This window comes from Mus musculus, chromosome 11, assembly GCF_000001635.26.
Source record: "Mus musculus strain C57BL/6J chromosome 11, GRCm38.p6 C57BL/6J".
NCBI classification, from domain to species: domain Eukaryota; kingdom Metazoa; phylum Chordata; class Mammalia; order Rodentia; family Muridae; genus Mus; species Mus musculus.
This window is the reverse complement of record NC_000077.6, coordinates 78671621-78694879: the sequence shown is the minus strand read 5'-3', so window position 1 is coordinate 78694879 and position 23259 is coordinate 78671621. Positions and strand designations below refer to the sequence as shown.

At 38.7% G+C, this 23259-nt stretch overlaps 1 protein-coding gene across 2 annotated transcripts in view; it reads left to right on the top strand.

Moving 5' to 3' along the window:
* Nlk (nemo like kinase) overlaps positions 1 to 23259 on the top strand; it is a 130428-nt gene that overhangs the window by 2716 nt on the left and 104453 nt on the right. The window lies entirely within an intron of this gene.

The window sequence follows — 23259 nt, the reverse complement described above, 5'->3', positions numbered from 1 at the left end:
AGAGATGATTTCAGATTTTCAGTGTATGTAAACATAGATTCTTAATGTCCAGGGAAGTCCCCATCACAAAAAAGAAATCTTTAAAATTTGCCTATAAATAAATTCCTTTCTTTGTTTTGAAGGCTAAAATTCAGCTAGATATTATTTGTGTAATAGCTAGCTATCTGATTCCAGAAGTTAAAGTCTTGGCACCTAAGTGAGCTGATTCTTAATTCTCCTTAAAACGAAAACAGAACAACAAAAAACCCAACAACGTAGAGTTCAGTTTTTCTCAGCCAGCCTGCAAGGAGGTTATTGCTGCCTTCCTTCTTCTCCAGGGACTGTGGGATTGCTGGTGGGGAAGAGTGTAGCCATAATGGGTTCTTCTAAGTGACTGTTCGGGGACCTGACTATTCCTGCCTTCCTCTTCTCTTCCAGAGCACCTTCCCCAGGGAATTCACTAGGCACTTCCACTCCTTGCCTAACCCTTGAGGGTTTCCCAACTAGGCGGGGATGGGAGGAGAGCAGGAGAAAACTGGTTTCCTGCTTTAACTCTTGTCATTGTTTCACAAACTTTGAGTATCTGGATTTTTTTTTTTTTTTAAGATGGGGTTGTGTCCAATGCTGAAAACTTAAGGGATACAGAAAGGGAGCTTTTTTTTTTTTTTTTTTTTTTTTTTAGCATTCTCGAGTTCACTACCTTTCTGTCAAAAGGCCATGTGACTTGCAGAAGTTTTAACGTCAGTTTTATGGCAAGAGTAGAAAAAATGAAAAGGGAGTGCTCTAGCATCTCATCTGTCAGACCTCCTGGCAGTGGACATTAGGAATCGCTTGTATCTGAAAAATCCACCAGTGCTTGGTGGGAATCCTTTCTAGAAATTTGCAGACAGCCCCTTGAACCAGTAACTTTGACCATCTTCAATTGTTTCATATTTACTGAATACACTGTAAGTTCCTTGAGGGTACGACCTGTATAACAAAGTACTTGTTTTGTAACTTTTCGAGACAAAGTCTCAATCAATATATAACTGTTTCTGTTTGGCCTGGAGCTCAACTATGTAGCTCACTGGGCCTCGAGCTTGCCTCTGAGTGCTGGGAATGTAGAGATGTAGCACCATGTTTAGAAGAGGACAGTGTCCTCAACCTTCCTAAAGCTGCAGCCCTTTAACACAGTTCCTCAGGTTGTGGTGACCCCCAACCATAAAGTTACCATCGATGCTACTTCGAAACTGTAATTTTGCTACTATTATGAATCATAATGTAAATATCTGTGTTTACCGGTGGTCTTAGGTGATACTGTGAAAGGGTCTTTCAATCCTCTAGGGAGGCTCCACCCACAGGTTGAGAACCACTGGTCTAGAAGAACTTTTTTTTTTTTCCTCCAGTACCTAGGACAGTGCTATGGCATCTTACTGCTTTTTTGATGTTCTGCTTTGTTTTGGCGTAAACATAGGCATATATTTCTCTCAGTTCTCGAGAATAGAAATCCAAGATCTAGGTGTCGGTGGGCTTGAGTCCTTCTGAGCTTCTTTCCTTGGTTTTCGGATGGCTGCCATCTTGCAGTGTCTTCCAATTTTTTCTTTTTGATACGATTTCATTTCACAATCAGGCAGGAATGGTTTTTATCAGCTGTTTTAGGTGAAATACAATTTAGTTTGAAAAGGGAGAGGAGTACCAGGTGTGTTTTTAGTATGCAAATGCTTTTCTATTTTTATATTTACATATTGATGACTTGATGTCTGAATTGCTTCTTTGGAATTTAACTGCCTTGTGACCTAAGTTTGCTAAAACTAGAGATTTGATAACCACACCAGAATGAATTGCCAGTAGTGTGCTGAAATTCCAGGTGACGTTGTTTACCATTTAACCTAATAAAACATAGTTTTTCTTTTTAATTTAGAAAGTTCTTTTTATGTGTGAAACAATTATTTTTTAGAACGATTAAACAGGCCAGGCAGTGGTGGCACACGCCTTTAATCCAGCACTTGGGAGGCAGAGGCAGGTGGATTTCTGAGTTCGAGGACAGCTGGGGCTACACAGAGAAACCCTTTCTCAAAAAAACAAAAACCAAACAAACAAACTAAACTAAAAAAAAAGATTAAGCAAATCCTTCTAGTGATACATCATTTAAATCAAAACTATATGTAGTTATCTGGGCATCATATTCACTTAGATTCAGTCAGTTATTTTGGGAGTATTTTTTGGGCATAGTTTATATAAGGAATTGTATCTACTCCCTTCCTTTTCATGGACATGCACCTTGGGGTACTAACTAATGGCCAAAACGTGAATATAATTTTGAGGGTGACTAGTCTTCAATGCAGCCAGGGAGAAATATTCATAGAAATGATGCAGTATTTTACCATTCAGATTTATCACCGAACAACTTAGTACCTAACTCGATTTACCTTTCTGCTGAATTTTACTAGTAGAATAATTTACCAGTCTTGGACAGTTGTGTAAAATCGTGAGTTTCCCATTAGCTTGCTGGTAAAGATGGTGCTTTGACAGTTCAATTAAGGTTTCATTAACAACTGTCTGCTGTGTTTTATCTCAAAGTAAGAGTTCTTGCTTACCTGGTAATGTGAGCAGGGGTAGCCTGAAATGTATTCATTGTGAATGATCGATGTTGCTCATTGGTTCTTAAAACATCATATATAATTTGACCTGCATTATCAGATGTTGGGACTTTGTATTTTGCATTTGTGCCCATATGGACATTTCGTAATGCAAAAACAAAGTACAAACAATATTTCTATCTTTTGGTGAAGATAATATAAATGTATCCTTTTGTCCATAGTTCACCTTTGCTAGAGAAAAATACTGTGCTTTAAAAATGTGGCAACTTTGGAACAAAGTGCTTCAGGGTCTTATGAAGTATATAGTTTAAAGAATTGGAGTAAGCTGACAGCATGAGAAGAGTTTGAGGACTTCTAAGCCCAGTCAGTTTTTGACACTCTCAACATAAAATATAGATTGGATTAATGCTACATGCTGCCTTGATAAAGTGAGTCCAGGAAAGGCCTCCACTTTATAAAATTAATGTTTTAGCTTTTTACTTGTCTGATTAATTAAAAGATCAAAGATCCGTAGATGCATCCAGTCTGTTGTCTTTGTACTTCAAATAAAGTTGCAAAGCTTTGAATGTTTTTGCTTTAATACCCTTAGCAAGTTACTTTTATCTGTATTTCAAAACTTCAACATCTCTGTTGTGATACTTAGTGACTTATCACTGAGCTTTGTGATCTTGATAATTTTCTCTTTCAGTCCCTCATCTGTGAAATGGGGATCTTAGCTCTGATCTCAGAATTGGTACTGGGGTTAAATGAAGTGATCCTTATAAACTAATATAACTAGTATACAGTAAGTCCTCAGTGGATGCTATTGTAGTTACTGCTGGTTTAAAAAAAAAAAAAGAACAAAATGCTTTTGTTAATGTGCAGGAAGAATCTTCCTGTGTTGTCAGATTTACCGTATAAAATCAACATTCAAATTATTTTAGGAGGCATGACTTTAAATACCATAGAGTCACCTCCTCAATTGAATTTGTGCCAAGGAGATAATGAAGGTTAAATTTCAGAGCTGAGGGGAAGCTACTCTTCTGTTCTCTCAATTAAAACAACAACAAAACAGCTACTTTGGGTATAGTATAGCCAGTGTTCCACTCATCATCTGCGCTGTCATAGAAACTATTGTGGATTAACCGACTGGGAGGCATAAGTGAAGGTTGCCATCACTGTCTAAGGTGCTTGAGTGGAAATTCACTTGTGTTTAAAGGAAAAGTAAACTGCTAAAGATGATCTCTGTGAGGCGGGGGAAGTGTCTGTGAGTGGATGAGAAATTATTCAGTGTAAACTTTCATGCGTGGCAGAGATGTCTAACTTGTTCATCTTGTGAAAATTAGAGTGTGTTTTCTGTGGTCCTCTTACTCTGTAAATAAGAAATTAGGTGTTGGAAAATGGGGAACGCTTTCGGATGGTTGGGGAAGATCCTGGATTGAGTTACACCAGTAAGAGTAGTATACTAAAAGTGTATTTTGTTAGTAGCTTTTCCAGGTTAAGAGTCTGTAGTGTTTCTTTACTATCAGTCAAGATTAACAGGCACTGCTGGGTTCTGGGGGTGGGGTGGGGGAGGGGGTCTGCTTTGTGCAAAGAGCTTTGAAGAAGCAGAGCCTGCACCATAAAAAGGAAATGGTTGCTTTTCTAGATATAACAGAGCATCTGTGTGAAACTAGCAGTGTGGAAATTTATATTGTTGATTTCAACTACAAATAAATGTACCTTTAGAAACTACAGGTTCATGGTCATAAAGAAAAGTTAGAGGAGAAAAGTTGCACCGTCTAATATTACTGTACCTGTTTCTTGGTGATTGAGAGCGTGTAGCCTGTAACATTCAAAATGATTTTAGATTTCAACTCTGAAGATTATTTGCATGTTAAAAAAAACCCATCGCAATATAACAAAGAGTAAATTTGTTTTATAATTGGAGATTAATGTCATGTTAGTACTAAATACCAACTTAGAAAAAAGGACTTAAAAAAAAAAGAACATTTGAAAAACATTACCTTTTAAACTAGCTAAAATAACAGTATCTCTAAATCAGTTCGGGGACTGGTACAGTCAGCCCCCTTTCCATTTGCTATGCCAGAGGAGGATATTTGTATCTATTAACTAGATATATGTTTGAATGTAGATTGTTTGTTGTCTTTCTCCAAAGTATGACATCTGAAGAAATGTTATTCTTTGATATAAAACGACCTCTACTGGGATGGATACTAGAATGTTTTCTTTACAACTAGAATCTGACCAAGTTTTTATTGACTTCTGTGCTATAATCGAGTGGCTGCTTTATTGTTGTTTTAAAAGTTTTTTTTTTTTTTTTTTTTTTTAACTCAGGCTTAGTGATGTGCTAGCAATTTAAGGATCAACTGCATATATTGTGTGCTTCCTTAACATGCTGATCAGTGATCAGTTGGTTGGAAGTTGTCAAGGACAAAGAAATTTCTTCCATTTGTCATTTAACCAGTAAATGGAATGAAGCTACCTGGTAGATTATGTTTGGGTTTTAGTTACGATTCCCTGTACATCCATAATAATAACCCACTCCAGTGAATTATTTGTTAACTGGGTCATCTAGTGCACAGCAACAATGATTTCCTAACTAAAATAGCTTGTCATTTTGATCCTGTTGTTGCTAGGGGGTAATATTGAAGAGTGCCCGAGGCATCAGTTACAGAGCAGTCAGTAAGCATGTGCCAAGACATGATAGATGGCATTAGTAGTTCAGAAGTACCTAGCCAAGAAATATTAGCAAAAATTCTAGCACTCTGAACATACAGAAAGCTGATTCTGAGGGACAGCTGTGCTCAGACTGAACCTGTACCACTTCCTTGTAGTGCTGTGGATACAGTAGCGTATACAGGGATGTGTGACACATGGGTAATGAGAAGTGTTCTTTACTTATGTCTGGGTTCACACCTGTATTTTGAATTAGCTTGACTAAATCTACTGTCAGACGGTGAAAGTTTTGTACATGGGCTTCATTAGTCCATATATTTTTTTTTGTTAGCTTGCTATGGAAAGGCACTGTTATGAGACAGTAAGAACGGATATTTAGTTCTGTGGTTGATTTCTGAAGCCTCTGTCAAAGCTGCTTCTGTCATTTCTGTTGTGTGTGGTGTATTGTGCTGGGCTGCAGGCAATTATCCCGTCTTACAAGGGTCATGATCTTGTCTTGAAAGAGTTTATAGTAACTAAGTAATTTGAAAAATAATGTCCTTACTCTCAGGTAGTTAGTTCATAGCCTTAGTAAAAAGTTAAAACTAATTTGGAATGAGCATCATGTTTTAACCTTTTTATCTGAATCCCAGCACTCAGAAGGCCGAGGCACGAGGATTGCTGTGATTTCAAGGCCAGTCTGGACTATATCATGAGTTCCAGGCTAACCTGGACTCAAAATAAGGCCTTATCTTAAAAAAAAAAAATTCAACAAAACAAAACTCTCTAATAACCTTAACAATGCAGTCTCCTCACTTTGGATAATACCTGTGTACTGGGTGTGTGTTAACTGTTTCCTAGTTGCTGTGCTAGGTGATAAGAACTTTAGAGTTAACCTCTTCCCATGGGGTGGGAGAGTGATTTGTAAATGGATAGTTACAATTCGGTGCCATAAATGCAGCAAGCTTGATGGTCCCTGGATATTATTGGGAGCATAAAGAAGACATTTCTGTGGAAGGTGTGCTGCTTCCTAGAAAAGGTAAACTATTCATGGAAAGAAACTGGCTTGTTGGCAAATGGGCGGTTTCTTCATGTAAATCTGTGCTGTTTTAATGATAGTTGGTGGGTGGGCCCCGATGCCAGACACCACAGCTTGGGGTTGCAGAAAGTGTTGCACATGGGGTGGTAAGAAGGACATTATTTTTGCTAGTGCAGAAAGAGGTTGGGACCTCATGTTAAAGTAGAGGTTATTGGTGTGGCAGGGTGAGAGGGCAAGGATCTTTTCATGAAGAAAGGACCATATATACATTCAAGGTATCTACAGTTTCAAAACTTGACAAGGAATGATTAAAAGACATTTTTAAAAAACTTTATTTTTGTTTTGTGTGTGTTGTGTGAGTGTGTCTTTTTGTGTCTGTGTGTGTGTGTGCCCCTGTCTGCCCAAAAAAAAGATAAAGAACATTAACTCTTGTTGGCTTAAGACATTATTATTTGGCTGTCAGAGGTTGGTGCTTGGTGTCTTGTATCTTTTCCCACCTTATCTTGTTTGAGTCAGGGTCTCTGACTGGACCTAGTTTGGCTTGTCAGCCTGCCACAGAGGGCCTCTCGTTTATGCTTCCCCGGCACTGGAATCTCAGGCCTTTGCCAAGAGCCCTGGTTACCTGAGTTCTGGGGGCCTAAACTGAGGTTCTTTTCCAACGGAAGCAGACTCTCCTTCCCAGTTTTAAACATAAAGCTCTTGTTGGGGGGAGGGGTGAGGATGAAAAAAGACTGAAACCCTGTAAATGGCAGCTTCTGAAAGTTTTTAGATAAGAGGAAGATTGATCAGCTTTAATCTTCTGAATGCTTAAATGAAAAGGTAGAGTTGCTGAGGACTGTCTGAGCCTTGGGGGTATTCTGCTGTGGTAGAAGTTGTTACTGGAGGCCAGACTGTAGCTCAGTCAGATAGGAAATGTATTCACCATGAATGACAGCCCTGTGTGGTTGGAGGCTGTTAGGAGAATAGGGTAATCGCTGGTTCACATAAAAGTCAAGGAAAATTAGCATGGAGAAAAGACCATTGCATTTATCAAGAAGATAGATAGATCATTGATGACATTTGAAAGAATGATTACATCTGAATTTCATGTGTGTGTGTGTGTGTGTGTGTGTGTGTGTGTGAGAGAGAGAGAGAGAGAGAGAGAGAGAGAGAGAGATTTTCAATGTTTTAAGTATCAGCAGCACTTTTATTATTACTAACACTTTTTTAGATTCCAAGTTTGATAAACCAGAGAACTTGATGTTTATAGTATAAAAGATACTGTTTTCTTTGGGAGAAGTTTATTCATTGATGCTAGTGATATTGTAGACTACTAAGCCAACCTTGCTAGAAGACAGCATAGATTCTGGTTCGATATCACTATCAACAAGCCTGTGATTCTGGTAAAGTTATTAAAAGTTCTGAACCTTGGTTTCCTTGTTTATAAAAAGTCTCTGCTTTCTAAGGATTTTATAAAATGGCATGAATATTTGAAAGCATAATATTATTTGTGGGCAAGTAAAATCTGATCGTGACCACAACAGCTTTCTTCAGGACAGGGAGCTATTGAAATATTTAAAGGTAACTATTACAGATGTTTAAAGGAAGAGCACGGGCTAAGGAGAAGCTCAGTTGGTAGAGTCCTTGCCGAACATGCACAAAGCCACATAAAATCCAGCAATGTGATAACTCTTGCAATGCCAGCATTTGGGAGATAGAAATGGGAGGATTAATGTCAGATACATGTAGAATTGGAGGTTGAAGGCCAGCCTGGGATCCCTGTGAGACTCCATCTGGGGTTTGGGGGGTGGGGCAGGGCTGGGGAAGGTAAGATAAATGTCACCTTGTTCAACTTTGAGATCAGATTTTAGTATAGTTTTTTTTTTTAATTCTTATATGTATGAGTGTTTGCTTTCTAGTATGTATGTCCAGTGTGGCTGGTTTGGAGAAGTAAAAAGAAGGGGTTAGATCCCCTGGAATTGGAATTCCATAGGATTTTGATGGGTCCTTTATAAGTACAACAAGTTCTTTAACTACTGAGCCATTGAGATCAGAGATAGATAGATAGATAGATAGGTAGATAGATAGATAGATAGATAGATAGATAGATAGATAGATAGATAGATAGATAGAGATAGAGAGATAGAGAGATAGATTGAGATAGGGCTTCCATGTGTAGGCCTGGCTGTCCTGGATCTCACTCTGTAGACCAGGCAGGTCTCAAACCCAGAGATCTGCCTGCCTCTGCCTCCCAAGTGCTGGGATTAAGAGCGTCTGTTTCCACGGTCTAGCTGAGATCAGAGTTTAAATATTCATTTCAAGAGACTTCTCTCCCTCTTATTACAGATTGATTGCTGAGGATTATACATGTTCAGTTATGGAGGAAAGCTTGCCAGTTGGGCAGTTAGATGCTATTATTTTCCTAGTTGTAAAATACCTTTTAGTGCTTTAGATATCTTACCTTGGGGTCAATATCTGTGGGTAAAAGCACTTATCAAGTGATCCTGAAGACCTGAGCTCAGTACTCAGAACCCAGAACTCACATACTGACTCCCAAAATTTTTCTTCTTGCTTCCACAGGCCTGCCATGGCACATGCATGCCCCTGCCTCAACATAATAGCAATAACAACAGCAGTGATGGTATCCCTACTTTCTTTTCCTCTCCCTTTCTCTTCTAGGAGACCCACCACTAAACTATATACACCACAACTGTTTAACTTTAAAAGCTATTTTAATTATGTACGCATGGGTATGTACATGTTTATTAGGGGCCTGTAGTGGCCAGAGACATTGAGCCCCTGAAACTAGAGTTAGTTATAGGCAGTTGTGATCTGCCCAACATGCTGGTAAAAGAACTCAGGTCCTCTTGTAGAGCAGCAGTAGGTGCTCTTAATCGCTGAGCCATCTCTTCAGCCTTACCATCAGCCTTTTATTTGTTTGGTTTCTTAAATATTTGGAATGACTTTCATTTTTATTATTGCTGCTGTTCGCTTCTTCCTCCTCTTCCCCCTCTTCTTCTTCCTCCTCCTCTTCTTCCTTGTCCTCCTCCTCCTCCAGAGTCAGTATCTCACCATTGACTCCCAGGCTGGCTGAAAACTCCTGGTGTCCATTTTAGCCTTCTTACTGCTAGTGATGTTTTTTAAATTTGCTTTTTACATGGCAGGTGAGCCTTGGGCCTGTGCATGCTGGATGAGTGTTTTTACCACTGAGCTACATTACAAACCCTTTTGTATATTTGTTTCTGAGATAAGGTTTTATAAAGCCACCCAGGCTGGCCTTGAACTCACTGTAGCAGAATTCTCCTTCAAGCTCCCAATATCAGGTCGTGCTCAGGTTTTTGAAGTTTTAAATAAAACCTAATAATAAGTATTTTGTTGTTGTTGTTGTGTCATCAAGTAAGATGACTGGGGCAATAGTGTGTGTACTTACACTAATTTGTAAGTTAGGTTCTGAAATTGGGTAAGGCCCTTAATAATTTGTTGAAAGGGCCTGTGACTTCCTAGGTGATTCTGCAAGGGAAGGAGCTTTCATGGGCATTCCCAGCAAAGAGCAGTGCTTGCTGCCCAGAACAGAAATAATGAAAGCTATGCACATGGTTTTAGACGCTCTAGCACAGTGAAAAAAAAAAAAAAAGGCAAAAGAAACAGGTGGAATTATTTTTAGTAATATGTTTTATTTAATGCTTTATATGGAACATAACTCATTCTACTAAAAGTTACTAATGATATATTTTACATTTTTCATACTTTTTTTCCCCCCGAGACAGGGTTTCTCTGTGTAGCCCTGGCTGTCCTGGAACTCACTCTGTAGACCAGGCTGGCCTCGAACTCAGATATCTGCCTGCCTCTGTCTCCCATTGCTGGAATTAAAGGTGTGTGCTACCGCTGCCTGGCACATTTTTCATACTTAGGTTATAAAATTCTAGTGCTAGCGCACATCTCAGTGTGGACTAGGCACTTTTAGAATAGGATTTTAGTAGCCACATGTTCTGTCTGCCTCTTTGATTGGCACAGTTTTAATCTTTAGCTGCTGTTGGACTTACATGCACTTGTGTACCAATGCAGGTTAATGGAGATAGGATGTTAAAGGTAACTGTTTAAAAAGTTAACTACATATCTGGGGATATGTAGTTCAGTTTGGAGAGTGCTTGTGTAGGAAGCACAAAGCTTGGGTTTGATCTCTAGCACCACATAATGTTGGAGCAATCTGGCCATCTTCTGCACCTTCCTGGCAGTCAGCTGAGTGGAAAGCCACCTCCCAGCAGTGGAGTCATTAGTGACCAAGGTAACACGTTCATCTAATTTATGTCAGACAAAGTTGAATGATGTTCTTTTTAGAGGACTTGTCTGTCCTGAGTTACTTGGGGATATTTTCCTTTGCTCTGAAACTTCCTAAAGTAGCAGAAGGTAAAATTGCTACCTGGTCCCTGCCACCTTTACTTTCCATCCCAATTAGAGCAGATAATCTCGGATGATTTCTTTTTCCCCCCTTAGTTGTGGTTTTATTATCTAGATAAGGGTCTCAGTTTTGTCTTCAGCTCAATTAATACAGAGCTCAGCGGTGTCAGCTAACTCCTTACTGGGAAATAACAACACAGACGCTTTTGCTTATCCCTTGACTCAACGTTGTTGCTCTGAGCTACAGAGAAAGGTGAAGTGAGGCATTTGAACAAACAGATAAAATTAGTCATTTGACCTAGATTGCAGCTTCTTCTTCTCCCTTTCTGTCTGCATGGATAAAAATCATCCTCCAATTTACATAAGCAGGTGATTTTTTTTTCTTACATGCTAATTTTCTTAATGCACCATAGCAAAGAGCTACAGAATTGCAAATTGTATAAGTTGAAATAAATCAGGTGACTTTATTTCACTGTGTCCTCTTACTTAAACAGAAGCAGCCACAGTAACCTGGAGCTCAGGGAAGGCTTTCTGCCACCCTTTCTTCACCTTCCTCTTTCTTCTGATGTTTGCAGTAGGGGAACTATTTTACTTCCACAAGACTGGACTTTTATTAGTAATACAAATGTGGGGGAAATTTGAGCATATTAAAAGTAATCTGGAAGCTAAGCAACAAGCTTGTGGGTCCTGTAGGGACACAGGTGTGCTTGGAGTGGTCTCTAAGAAAAGTGTGAGAACTTTTAATTCTGTGTAATTGGTTGGTGTCTGTATTTGTTTTTTTTTTTACCAGGGTCTTTACATTATAGTAATTGGGGTTGTGAATTTAGTTGGGTGTGCACCACAGCCACAATTGGAAGTAAACATTGATGTGCTTTTTAAAAACACATGATGTGATTAAAACATTTCAATAAGTAATTGGTTTTAGGGACTGTTTCCAAGAGATCAGGAGGTGAGATTATATCAATCAATACAGCACCTTTCTTTATTGCAGAATTCCAGTATTAAAGTTACTAAAGCATGCCATTCAGTTCCTTTCATGTTTCACTTGTGTGCGTCTGTGTGCACGTACTTACAGTGCTGGTGATTGATCAGGGCCCACATGTGCTTGGCAAGTGCTCTGCCTCCGAGCTACAGGGCCACCCCCAGATATTACAGTTTTATTCATTTACTGGCAGGGATGGAGACTAAATCATGTTCCCTGTAGCTTTGAAGCAGTGACTTGGAAATGAATTATATTTTAAAGCGAGCGAAAGTTCAGCTAGTCTACCTACATACTCTTTCTCCAGAGTTGAGGAAAAGTAGAAGCAGTTGTAGAACAAAAGGCAAGAGTAAATGGAGGACAGCATTTAAGTACAGAGGGACAGTGTGGCTTAGAAGCTAGCATCTGTCCTCTGCTTAAGTCCTGGTTCTGTCCCTCACTGGCTATGGGCACATCATTTTCTCTTGGTACTGATGGTCTTCATGCATTAAGCAGCGTATGTAGGGCAGTAGGTTGTTGAGGAGTAAGTGAATATGTATGTATGTGTGTCTTAGAATCAAGCCTAGTGCTAGGAAAATGGAGCTGTTAGTTACTATAGGTTTTAGTAAAAGTAAAGAAATAGTATTTCCCCAAACTAACTAACTTATGTTCCTTGACAGGTATGTATGTATGTGACTCCTACAGATTTTTTTTTGTTTTGTTTTTTAAAAAGTCCTTCCGATTTTAGAATGAGCTTTCCAGACCCAGCTTTTCTTCAGTGAATAAAAGGAAAAATTTTTCCTGCTTTAATTCTCTTTCATTCAAAGTAATAATGTTTACTGTAGGCTCTCAAAAATTACAGAAAAGCCAAAAGAAAAGAAGTGTTTGTAGTCTACACCACTAATAACATTTTTGTTATATTATTTACACAGCTTTTATGGAAAGGGGGATATTAATTATTAGAGTTAGGTATTTGTTTCACTGGTATTATATATAAAGGTAGGTTTTTAGCCATTTGTTTTGAGCTTTAAATTCTTACAGGCCTAGAGACCTACTTGAAAGGAGTGAGTTGTAGAGCTATGGCACTTTAGAATGCATCTAGCCCGCTTCCTTACACAAATTGTTGATTTGAAACCGAGAGATTTGTTTAGTCACAAAGCTGGACCTGGCAAGCCAATGCCTTTGTTCTCTATTCTTAGAAGTAATACTTCTCCAGTGAATGTCCCTTGAAAACAGAGGGGGTCCTCATACAAAAGTGCATTAGGACCAAACCAAATAAAAGGTAGACATGAAACCTGCAGTAAAAGTATCTGTGGGGAAAACCCTAGTATTTAAAAAACACTCTGTTGGTTTTGTATGCAACAGTGACTTGAGTTTTGCTTTGGTGTCACAAGTGATAAAACTTCTAGGTAAAGGAAGGACAGTGCAGTGGGTAGCCTACAGCAGTGGTTCTCAACCTGGAGCTCTAATGTTTCTTTTACAAGGGTCACCTAAGACTGTAGAAAAATCCCAGGCGTGGTAGCGCACGCCTTTGATCCCAGCACTCGGGAGGCAGAGGCAGGCGAATTTCTGAGTTCTAGGCCAGCCTGGTCTACAAAGTGAGTTCCAGGACAGCCAGGGCTATACAGAGAAACCCTGTCTCCAAAAACAAACAAACAAACAAACAAACAAAAAAAGAGTAACATTAAAAAAAAAAAAGACCGCAGAAAAACACAGATATTTACAATTTGTAACAGCAGCAAAATTACAATTTTGAAGTAGCAACGAAAATAATTTTATGGCTGGGGGTCACCACAACATGAAGAACTGTATTAAAGGGTCACAGCATGAGGAAGCTTGAAAGCCACTGGGCTAGAGATGGCTCAGCAGTTGAAACAACTCAGTCTTTCCTGTTAAATGTAGCAGTTTTGTATTGATATCTATTTTGGGTGCATTATGCTGCCACCTCCTTTAATTTTTAGAGATCTATTTATGTATATGAGTGTTTGCTTGCATGTATGTATGTACAACATGTGTATGCCTATTGCCCAAGGAAGCCAGATGGTGTTGGATCCCCTCCCTGGTTGTGAGTTACCATGTGGGTGCTAGAAAACGTGGGTTCTCTGGAAGAGCAGCCAGTGCTCTCAACCACTGAGCCATCTCTCCAGCCCCTCTTTATTTTTTGAAAGATTGTAAGCTCCAGAAAATTTAGAAGAATTTCTCAGTCATCTATCTAGATCAGCGTTTCGTGAGTTTCATTTTATCTGCTTTGAAACTGTTTCTGGAGAAATGGCTAAGATTGAGTTTTGATTCAATTTATACTTAAAATGTCAAAAAATTTCTGGTCACTGCATCAACTCACTGTTTAGTAAGTTTGGCAAGCTTCCCACTAGAGAAGGATTTGGAGTTTTAAAGCATGTGACTCTTTGAATGCTGTGTTCTTACACTTAGCATGAAATCCAGTGCAGATCACATATGGAATAGAAACATGATGATCTTGTCAAAGCTAAGCATCAGAGCAGTGATGCTTCATTCTGTAAGAGCGATCTTGTGCAAGTAAGAATGCTTCGAAAACATGGATCCTAAGATCCAATTTCACAGTTTTGGGATAAAGGACATGATCTAGACTGTTGTATGGTTGAAGTTAAGTTTTTTGTTTTGTTTTCTGGTTTTTTGAGAGAAGGTTTCTCTATGGAGCCCTGGATATCCTGGAACTCAGTCTGTAGACCAGGCTGGTCTTAAACTCTGCCTCCTAATGCTGGGAGTAAAGGCATGTGCAACCACCGCCAGACTTGGTCAAAGCTAAATTTTAAATTACCGTAAGTTTTAAAATTTTGAAGCAAATTACCCTAATGTAGTCACATGAGCTGCTGCTGATGTGATTTGTGTCACCCAACTCACTGCTGTGTAGTTTTTGCAGTACCAAATAATTCCTTTGTTAAACTCATTTTCAATAAATGAGCCATTGTTTCTCAAAGGGTTGTGGTTATTTCTATAGTACAAAGCCCTAAGAAGTAACTTTTCCAGTCTAAAACATTAGTGATTAGGAATGACTAAAGTCATCATTCTGTAGGTTAAACTACAACTGTGTGTATGAAAGGGCAGCTGTGCCTGCTCTGGACCACATGCTATACCAGCTTTACCAGAAATGAACTGGCAGCAAGACTTTAACCATGAAATCTTTTGGTTTAGTTGTAAAAGGGGTTTTCTGTCACCAACACAGTTATATACAGAGTTTTGTAAATGCCTAGAACAAGGCCTGTGTGTTTGTTGAAATCAAAATGACTCTGATAGGCCATAGTTACTGGTTTATTTGATGCAGAATATATCAGTATCTCCAGTTAAATCACCTAAAATTCCACATCAGGAAAGATGAGCATTGGACACTAGACTATTTAACTGGGTGAGCTGGTTATAGTATATGTTAGCTGTCTCTGTAGGTGGGTAAGCTTTAAATAACTAGTTTTTAGGTGGAGTGTGGTACCTCTTGCCTGTAATCCCAGCACAGAGGAAACTGAAGTGAGAAGACTGCTCTAAGTTGAAGGCTAGCCTGTGCTTCAGAGTAAGATGCCACTGGTTTAGAAAACACAAGCACACAAAAACCAGAATAAAGCTCCCAAGAATCTAGCTCTTATAATTTCCATTTTTTTCTTTTAATGTAGATGGTCACTCTTGAAGACACATAAAAGCTAATCTTTGCTCCCTTTTTCTTTTTCAGTGCTAATGAAAACTAAATGTTGATAACCACCATAAGCACACTCTCTACCCACAGCTCCACTGACAGGGATGCTTGACAATGGCTCTGACATTGTTGGCTTCCTCAGAGCAGGATGCTTGTTGTTTGTTGTTTATTTGAAAGTTTTTAATGCAAGTTGGTATGGGATGGTGGTTCTCGGAAAAGAGTGCTGTTATTTACTTCAGGTTTCCTGCTTCTTTACGCAGTGGAAGGCTTTCTATAAGGGGACACTTATCGGTGTTTAGACAGCCTCTGTGGGAGTGGTTTTGTGTTTGTTTGATTTTTGTCTTTTTAAAGTAAGAGCCCTAATCTAAAAATAGTACAGGGTGGTCCAACTGTGTTTCTAAGATCATCCTTTTATTTCGAAAAGGAAGTCTCTTCCCTTACTTAAATGTTTTCTATGATCTACATAAAGAATCTTATTGAATTGTTAGGGAAAATAGCAGCTTCAATGCAGTGCTGGATCTCATGGTAGTAAACAGAAGCTGTCACACTGACATCAAAGACTCCAAACACTGATGCTTGCATAGGAGAGAGCTTAGTTCTCAGCTTGGCTTTTTTATTTCCTTATTTCCGTTTTATGAACTGAGACATCAATGGTGGCTTTTTGCTCCTGAGCACCTTGGATAGATGGCGCTCAGTAGCCCACAGGAGTGTTTAGAAGAATCTGAAGGCTAGGGTAAGCCCTGCTTGTTCCTTATGTGTTTTAGAGGCTAGTCCTTATGAGATACATGATTGCAAACACACTCTTCCTGTCTGTGGCTTGTTTTCTTAGTCTTTTGATATTTTTTTCTTCAAAAGCACTTTGACTGAGGGATGACTTATTCTCAGACTTCTTCCACTTAGTACTGAATTCAATACAGTATTTGAGAAAACAGTTGTGCAACCTTTGTGACCATCCATTTGTAGAATAGTTCTGTTCATATGAGTCCACCACAGTATCCTAAACTGTGTTGTTTAATTTTACTTAGTTGAGGGCTTTGTGTAAATTATAAAGATTAAGTTTACTTTACTTCCAAGTGGCTCTGAGGAAAGTAGAAATAGACTGTCTGCAACGTGATAACTTTTTGTTATTTTCTAATTAACAAAGGTATAAAGGATTGAAATGGGTTTACTTTATTCTGTGTCAACATTTTAATGAATCTTTGAGGAAACAGATGGTTCAGGGTTTATATAGAATCTGTGTAGTGGGTAAATGCCCTGCCCCATAAGCCTGACAATCTGAATTTGATCACTGAAACTTGTAGTGGAAACAGAATCGCCACCCAAAAGTAGTCCCCTGACTGCCACATTAATACATTCATATCACACTAATAATTTTAAATTTAGAAAAAATAAAGGGATCTAAATATGTCATATTAAATAGAGTGCTCTATTTAAGCTGTTCAAGAGGAGAGGTTGAACTGGGCTAAATATGTGTCTCTTTGTGAGCCAAATGTGATGGCCCATTCTTGTAATCCCGTCATTTCTGTGCTGAGGCCCAAGAACCGTGAGCTTGAGGCTGGCCTAGGCTGCATAGTGAGACCTTACCTCAAAGATTGCAAGTGGACAAAAATACTCCTTTGAAGCATACCTACGATTATTCTTCTAGCTAAATTTTGTGGTGTCCTCCATTGCATGGTATTTGCACATTTCCCACCATTCTTTACTAAATAAAGTTTTTTGGTTTTTTTGTTTTTGTTTTTTTAAATTAAACTTGAACTTTTTCTCCTGGTGCCTCTTAGGTGATCAGCTACATGAAGGTAAAGCCTTATTTCTTCTTCCCTTCCTGGAAGTGGTTTTGTGTGTGCTTGTTTTTTTGTTTTGTTTTTTTTTTTTTTGTCTTTTTAAAGTAAGAGCCCTAAGTTAAAACTAGCACAGGGAAACCCAACTATATTTCTAAAAAGAAGCACCCAAGACTTCCGACACACTGGGTATCAGAAGCTCACTGGAGTGGACCGGGAACATGAACGTAATACATTTTATGTGAAGAGTCGGGTCACAGGTTGCTGGTGAAGCTCAGGGTGAAGACTGTGGTTTGCATCAGTGACAGAAACAACAGTTTTTCCATGAAGCAAGCTGTCTTGGCCAGGTCCATCTGCCATTAAGTACGAGACGCTCCTGGAATAGACCAAGGAGAACTGGAGAGACCAAGAGAACTGGTGTTTCGTAGCAGATGCTAATCTGAGCGATCTCAACTTGACTGCTACTAAAAAGGAGAGCATTTTCCTGGATTTACAGATAACTACTGTGCTTCATCTGTGACTGTGCTGGCTACTTTTATGTCAACTTGATACAAGCTAGAGTCATCCGAGAGAGGAGAACTTCAACTGAGAAAATGCCTGCATAAGAACTGGCTGTACGGCATTTAAATTAGTGATTGATATGGAGGGCCCAACAAATTGTTGATTGTGCCATCCTTGGCCTGGTGGTCCTGGGCTCTATGAGGAAGCAGGTTGAGCAAGTCAGTAAGGAACACTCCATCATGGCCTGGGCATCACATCATGGCCTGTGCATCAGATCCTGCCTCTAGGTTCCTTCCCTGCTTGAGTTCCTGTCCTCATATTGCTTTTGATGATGAATTGGTATATGGAATAAACCCTTACCTTCCCAAATTGCTTTTGGTGTTTTATTATAGCAGTAGTAACCCTAAGACAATGACTGAAAAGAGCTTGCAAGACCTGCAACTTTTCAGTTTTTCTAGACAAAATGTCTAACAATCTGTTAATTCCTTTTAAAAGATAAGAAACCCAGAACCAAAGCATCCAAGCCTCACCTCTTGTTACTCTGTGACCCGTAACATAAACATTGTGTCTTGGTCCAAAGCAGCAACATGCTAAGAACAACCATGAAGAGGCTGCAGAATACCCTAGACTTTTAGCCAAGACAGTGATGGGAGCCAACAAAAAGGACAAGGAACAGAATGCAAACATGCATACGTAGTTCTTGCTGCCATCGTTTGCTTCCAAGCCTGAGTCTAGTCAAACAGAAGTATCCAGGACTGGTGGGAACAGAGTGTAGATATAGTCAGTCCTTCCTGTCATTTGTTTGCTAAAAAGTATTTGCTGAAATGACTTCCTAAAGAGAAGATTGTATTACAATCTAAAAGCCCTTTTATGTTGCTTATGTTTGTCTTCTATATTAATAAAGCTCCCAATTCCCATCCCAAAGGTGGTGTTTGTAGAGTCAAACTTAAGGAAGTTTTACCTCTTTGTCCTCATAGAAGTTCACTTAGTAGAGGGGGAACATCCCATTTCTCATTCTTGGGATTTTTATGACAAATGAGGATTAGCAGAAAGGAATTAAGACCAAATGAGAACCCTGAGAAGTGTACTTTAGCTAAAAAGGTAGAATGAAATGGGGAAACGGTGTTTACTTACTTGTTGAAAATGACAAGCCTTGAGAAAAGTTTGAGTAAAGTAATGTTTATGGAAAGCCCTACTAACACAACAGGTCTGTTCTGTTAGCCCTTTAAGTAGCTTAAACAGCTATAATTTCAGTTAAATGATTTGGTGAATGTCCGGATTTAAGATGTCAAAAACAAAATTTCAAACAAAACTGTAGGAGTGTGTAACATTTTATTGGTAATTTTGGATAATAACTTAGAAAGCTTATCAGATTTTTATTGGGAGTCAAGAAAGATGGCTGGCTGTAAACATAGTCGATGACAGTTATTCAGAGTGGTGTAAGACTGAGGCAGAAATCATCAGATAGAAATGTAATGGGAGGAGTTGTTTGTGCTTGGTGTCATTTTTAGATTAGGGGACATATTGTCGTAGACCTGTACTAGGCTATGAACATTGAAGGTAAACTGGGAATAAAATTAATATGTTGTATATAATTTTGTACAAGGAAGGCAGGCATGAAAGAAGTTATTTTAAGTTCTTGGGAGAGTGTATAGATTTCACATTTTGCTGCTTACTGATGGTGTAATTTTTAGGTAAATTGGCTTTACTACATTGTATCTACGTTTCCTCATCTATAGAACAGAGACTGCAATGGTATTTACCATTGGTTTTTGTGAAAATTCAGTGTACTAATGATCATAAAAATGCTACATTATTTTATTCACAGTAAAATATTTTATTCATTGTAAACATCAAGATATTACCTGTTTGTATTATTATTTATGAGCACATCTCACCCTGGTTTTATGGAGAAAAAATGAGTAATTGTGGTAACTAGCCTTGTGGATGAGGCCAGCAAGGCTTTCCTGGCATTGTTCTTACCTGGAAGAAACAAGTACTTGAATATTATAACAGTACTGGGGGAGTAGCTCAGTTATAGAGCGCTTGCCTGTATATGAATGGCACACAAAAAAATACAGAGATATGCACAGGCTTCTTACCATGAAAAGACATGGATAAGATGCCTAGGGCTTCAGTTTGCACAATTCTAAAAGGACATGTTCCAACATTATGATGCAAGGTATCTTGCTAGTTGTATGGTGAATTTTTTTTTAATAAGGCTTGATTAAGGGAATGACACCTCAGTGAAACTTTAATGATGAAAGGATGCAGACATCTTTTGATCCAACCTTTTGATGTTACAGCATGACATTGTCATCTACAAAGCTTACTTGAGAACCACACAATCGAAACTTCTTAATTGCAAAAAGTGGGGCCTGGTAGTTTAGAGCACTTGTTCTTCCATAAGGAAGGACCCAGCATCCAAATCAGGTAGCTTGCAAACACTTGCAACTCCAGTTCCAGGAAGTCTGACATTCTTCTGGCCTCTATGGGTATCTTGGTACACATACATATGTCCCCTATCCTCATGAATTTCAGAAAAAAAAACAATCTGTTAATGATGTTTATGATTTTGTGATGAGCTACATTCATAGCTGAGTTGGCATATGGCCCATAGGCCACAGGTGGGACATAGAAAATTTTAAAGAATTACAGTATAGAAGAAAATATTTGGATACCTCACATTTAAAAGATCACTTATGTCTAGAATATCATAATGAGCACTCAAAACCTAGGGCTGAGCTAGGATCATAGCTCAGTCAGAAGCAGAGACCTGCCTAGCATGTGCAAGGCAATTGGCTAGCTCCCCAGCACTCTGCACAGGAAAACAATGGAAACAAACCTTAAAAGTGGGCAAGGGCTTCAATAGAATTTCTTACTGAAAAAATAATAGAAATATGACTGAGAAGCACTTGAAAAGGTATTCAACATCTTCAGTGATGAGGGGCAGAAACATGAAATGAAACAGTACTACATATCAATTAAAGTAGCAATAATTAAAGAGAAAAACCATAGCCATTACCAGATACTTGATCAAACTTGTACTTTTCTGTACGTGTGAATAAAATTATAATCATCTTTAAAAACAGTTTGCCATTTTCTTATAAACTTATATATAGCATGGCTATTACCCTACTAAATACTAACCCAAGAGAAATGAAATTTGTTGTCTATATAAGATGCAAAATATATATGTATAAGTGTTTGCCACAACTTTGTTTTTTGTGTTTTTTTTTTTTTATTTTTTTTTATTTTTTTATTTTTTTTTTGTTTTTTCGAGACAGGGTTTCTCTATGTAGCTCTGGCTGTCCTGGGACTCACTCTGTAGACCAGGCTGGCCTCGAAATCAGAAATCTGTCTGTCTCTGCCTCCCAAGTGCTGGGATTAAAGGTGTGTGCCACCACACCCGACCCACAACTTTATTTGTAAAAGCCAAACTAGCTGTGTGTGGTGGCACATCTTTAATCTCAGCACTCTAGAGGCAAAGGCAGGTAGGTGGTTCTCTGTGATTTTGAGGCCAACCTGGTCTGTGTAGTGAGTCCCAGACCAGCTAGAGCTGCACTAAGAGCCCCTGTCACAAAACAACAAAACCTCAAACTGTAAAAACCTTAATGTGGTGAAGAGATGTCAAGTTACAGTGTACAAAATGCAGTGAAAAGAAACTGTCAGTGCTGATACATTCATGTAACAATGTAACGTAGATCATAAGGACTAAAGGCTCGAATGGGAACCTCTAACTGCTGGATAACAAGTTACTGGCCATTTGTTAGACCAGTTTGAACTGTATGGCATTTATAGAAATGGTTGATTGTCTTACTGTGTGAGGACAAAGAGACTTTCCTGACACAACACCTGAATGTTTGTAAATAAATTGTAAACATTACATATATATATATATGTATATATATATGTACTGCTGAGGATACTACTATTTTTTCCAGGAAGTGTATATAAAGGGAAAGAAAGAAGCTAGGTTAGTACTCTAGAAGATGAGGGTTGAATTGAGTGATAAGCCTTAGGTCAATTTACAGGCTAAAAGGAAGTACCCTGGAGAGGAAAAGGTTGAAACTGAAGACATGACACAAGATAGAAGAACAAAGTCACTTATAGAACATGCAAAGAGCATAGGATTCAGAGACAGTACAGAGAAATGCTAAGTATATTGATAACAAACCGGGCTGAGGGTGGAACAGAAAGTTAGCCAGTCCTTGCACCCTCTGGCTTTATTTTCTCTTTATAAGAGAAGCTGACATCACTGTTAGACAGGGAAAAGGTAAGAGTAGGAACCTAGGGAGAGAGGCAGAGCTCCAAACAGCCAAGTGAACAGTCAGGAAGAGAAAGAACGTAAGCCTAGTGCTGAGACTTTCGAGAGAACTTTGAGGGTCTGCTCAGCCAAGAGTAAAAAATATAAAACTGTGAACCACATCAAATAACCATAAAAAGTTTGGTGTGTGGAGATGAGCCCCATACAAGTTATGGGACATGCTTTCATGTTACTGCCATAAAATCTGGGTGCACGATGGGAGGAGCATCGACCCAGACTACTACAGCTATTTTCTCCCAGCTTCCAGATCTGTTGTTACTCAAGCTTCCTAGTACTGCAGCTCTGTAATATAGTTCCTTATGTGGTGACTCCCAACCATAAAATTACTTTCGTTGCTACTTCAAAGCTGTAATTTTACTACTGTTAGGAATCATAATATAAATATCTGTTTTTTCCAGTGATCTTAGGTTGTGAAAGGATTATTCGCGCTTAGGTTGAGAAACACTGCTGGAGACCATTCTCCTTAGTACTCTGTACCACCTTTTAAGAGACATTTGATCACTTTCATCATCTGTGTAAATCTATTCAATGACTTCCTAGATTCTGATAAAATCAGAAAGTACTAACAAATGAGGTCTTTCCTAATTTGACATTCTCATTTCTTAGCAATTGTTCCTTCATTCTACACTCTAGTCACAGTGAACTGATTTCAGGCCTCAGACATATCATGATCTCTTATGTGCTAGTGGCTCTGTACATGAAATTCCTTGTGTTTGTGTATTTCCGATATCGTCTCTGCTACTGAGCTATGCTCCTACCTTAGTCGTAGGTTTTGAGAGTTTTTTTATGATATTCTATAGATGATATAAGCGATCTTTTAGGTATGAGTGTACAAATATTTTCTTTCTTCTATATGTAATTTTAAAAACTTTCTTTTTTTGAGACTATAATTAAATCATTTCCCTTCCCCTTCCCCTTCCCCTTCCCCTCCCCATCCCCTTTCCCTTCTCCTTCCCCTTCCCCATCCCCCTCCCCTGTCCCCCTCCCCCTCCCCCTTCCCCTTCCCTCACTCTGATATACCCTTCCTTGCTCTTTTCCAAATTTTTTTATCAATGTTAGATGTATATGAGCATGTGTGTCTGTGTATACATACATACATATATATGTAAGAATGAATATATATGAATGAATGAATGAATGAATGAATGAATATATACATATATTCTTAAATATGTAATTACAAACTCTCCAGTCTGTATAATGTTACTTGTATGTGTGTTTTCAGGGCTGGCCATTTGGTATTGAATATAAATAACCAGTTGGTGTGCTCTTCCCTGGAGAAGACTGTTTCTTCCATTCTCAGCATACTTTAGCTGCCTGTATTGTAGATGTTACAGTTGGGACTGGGCTCCTCGGCATTATGATTGGCTGTGGTTTTCTGTAATGGTCTATGTTGCAAAGAGAAATTTCCTTAATGAGGGGT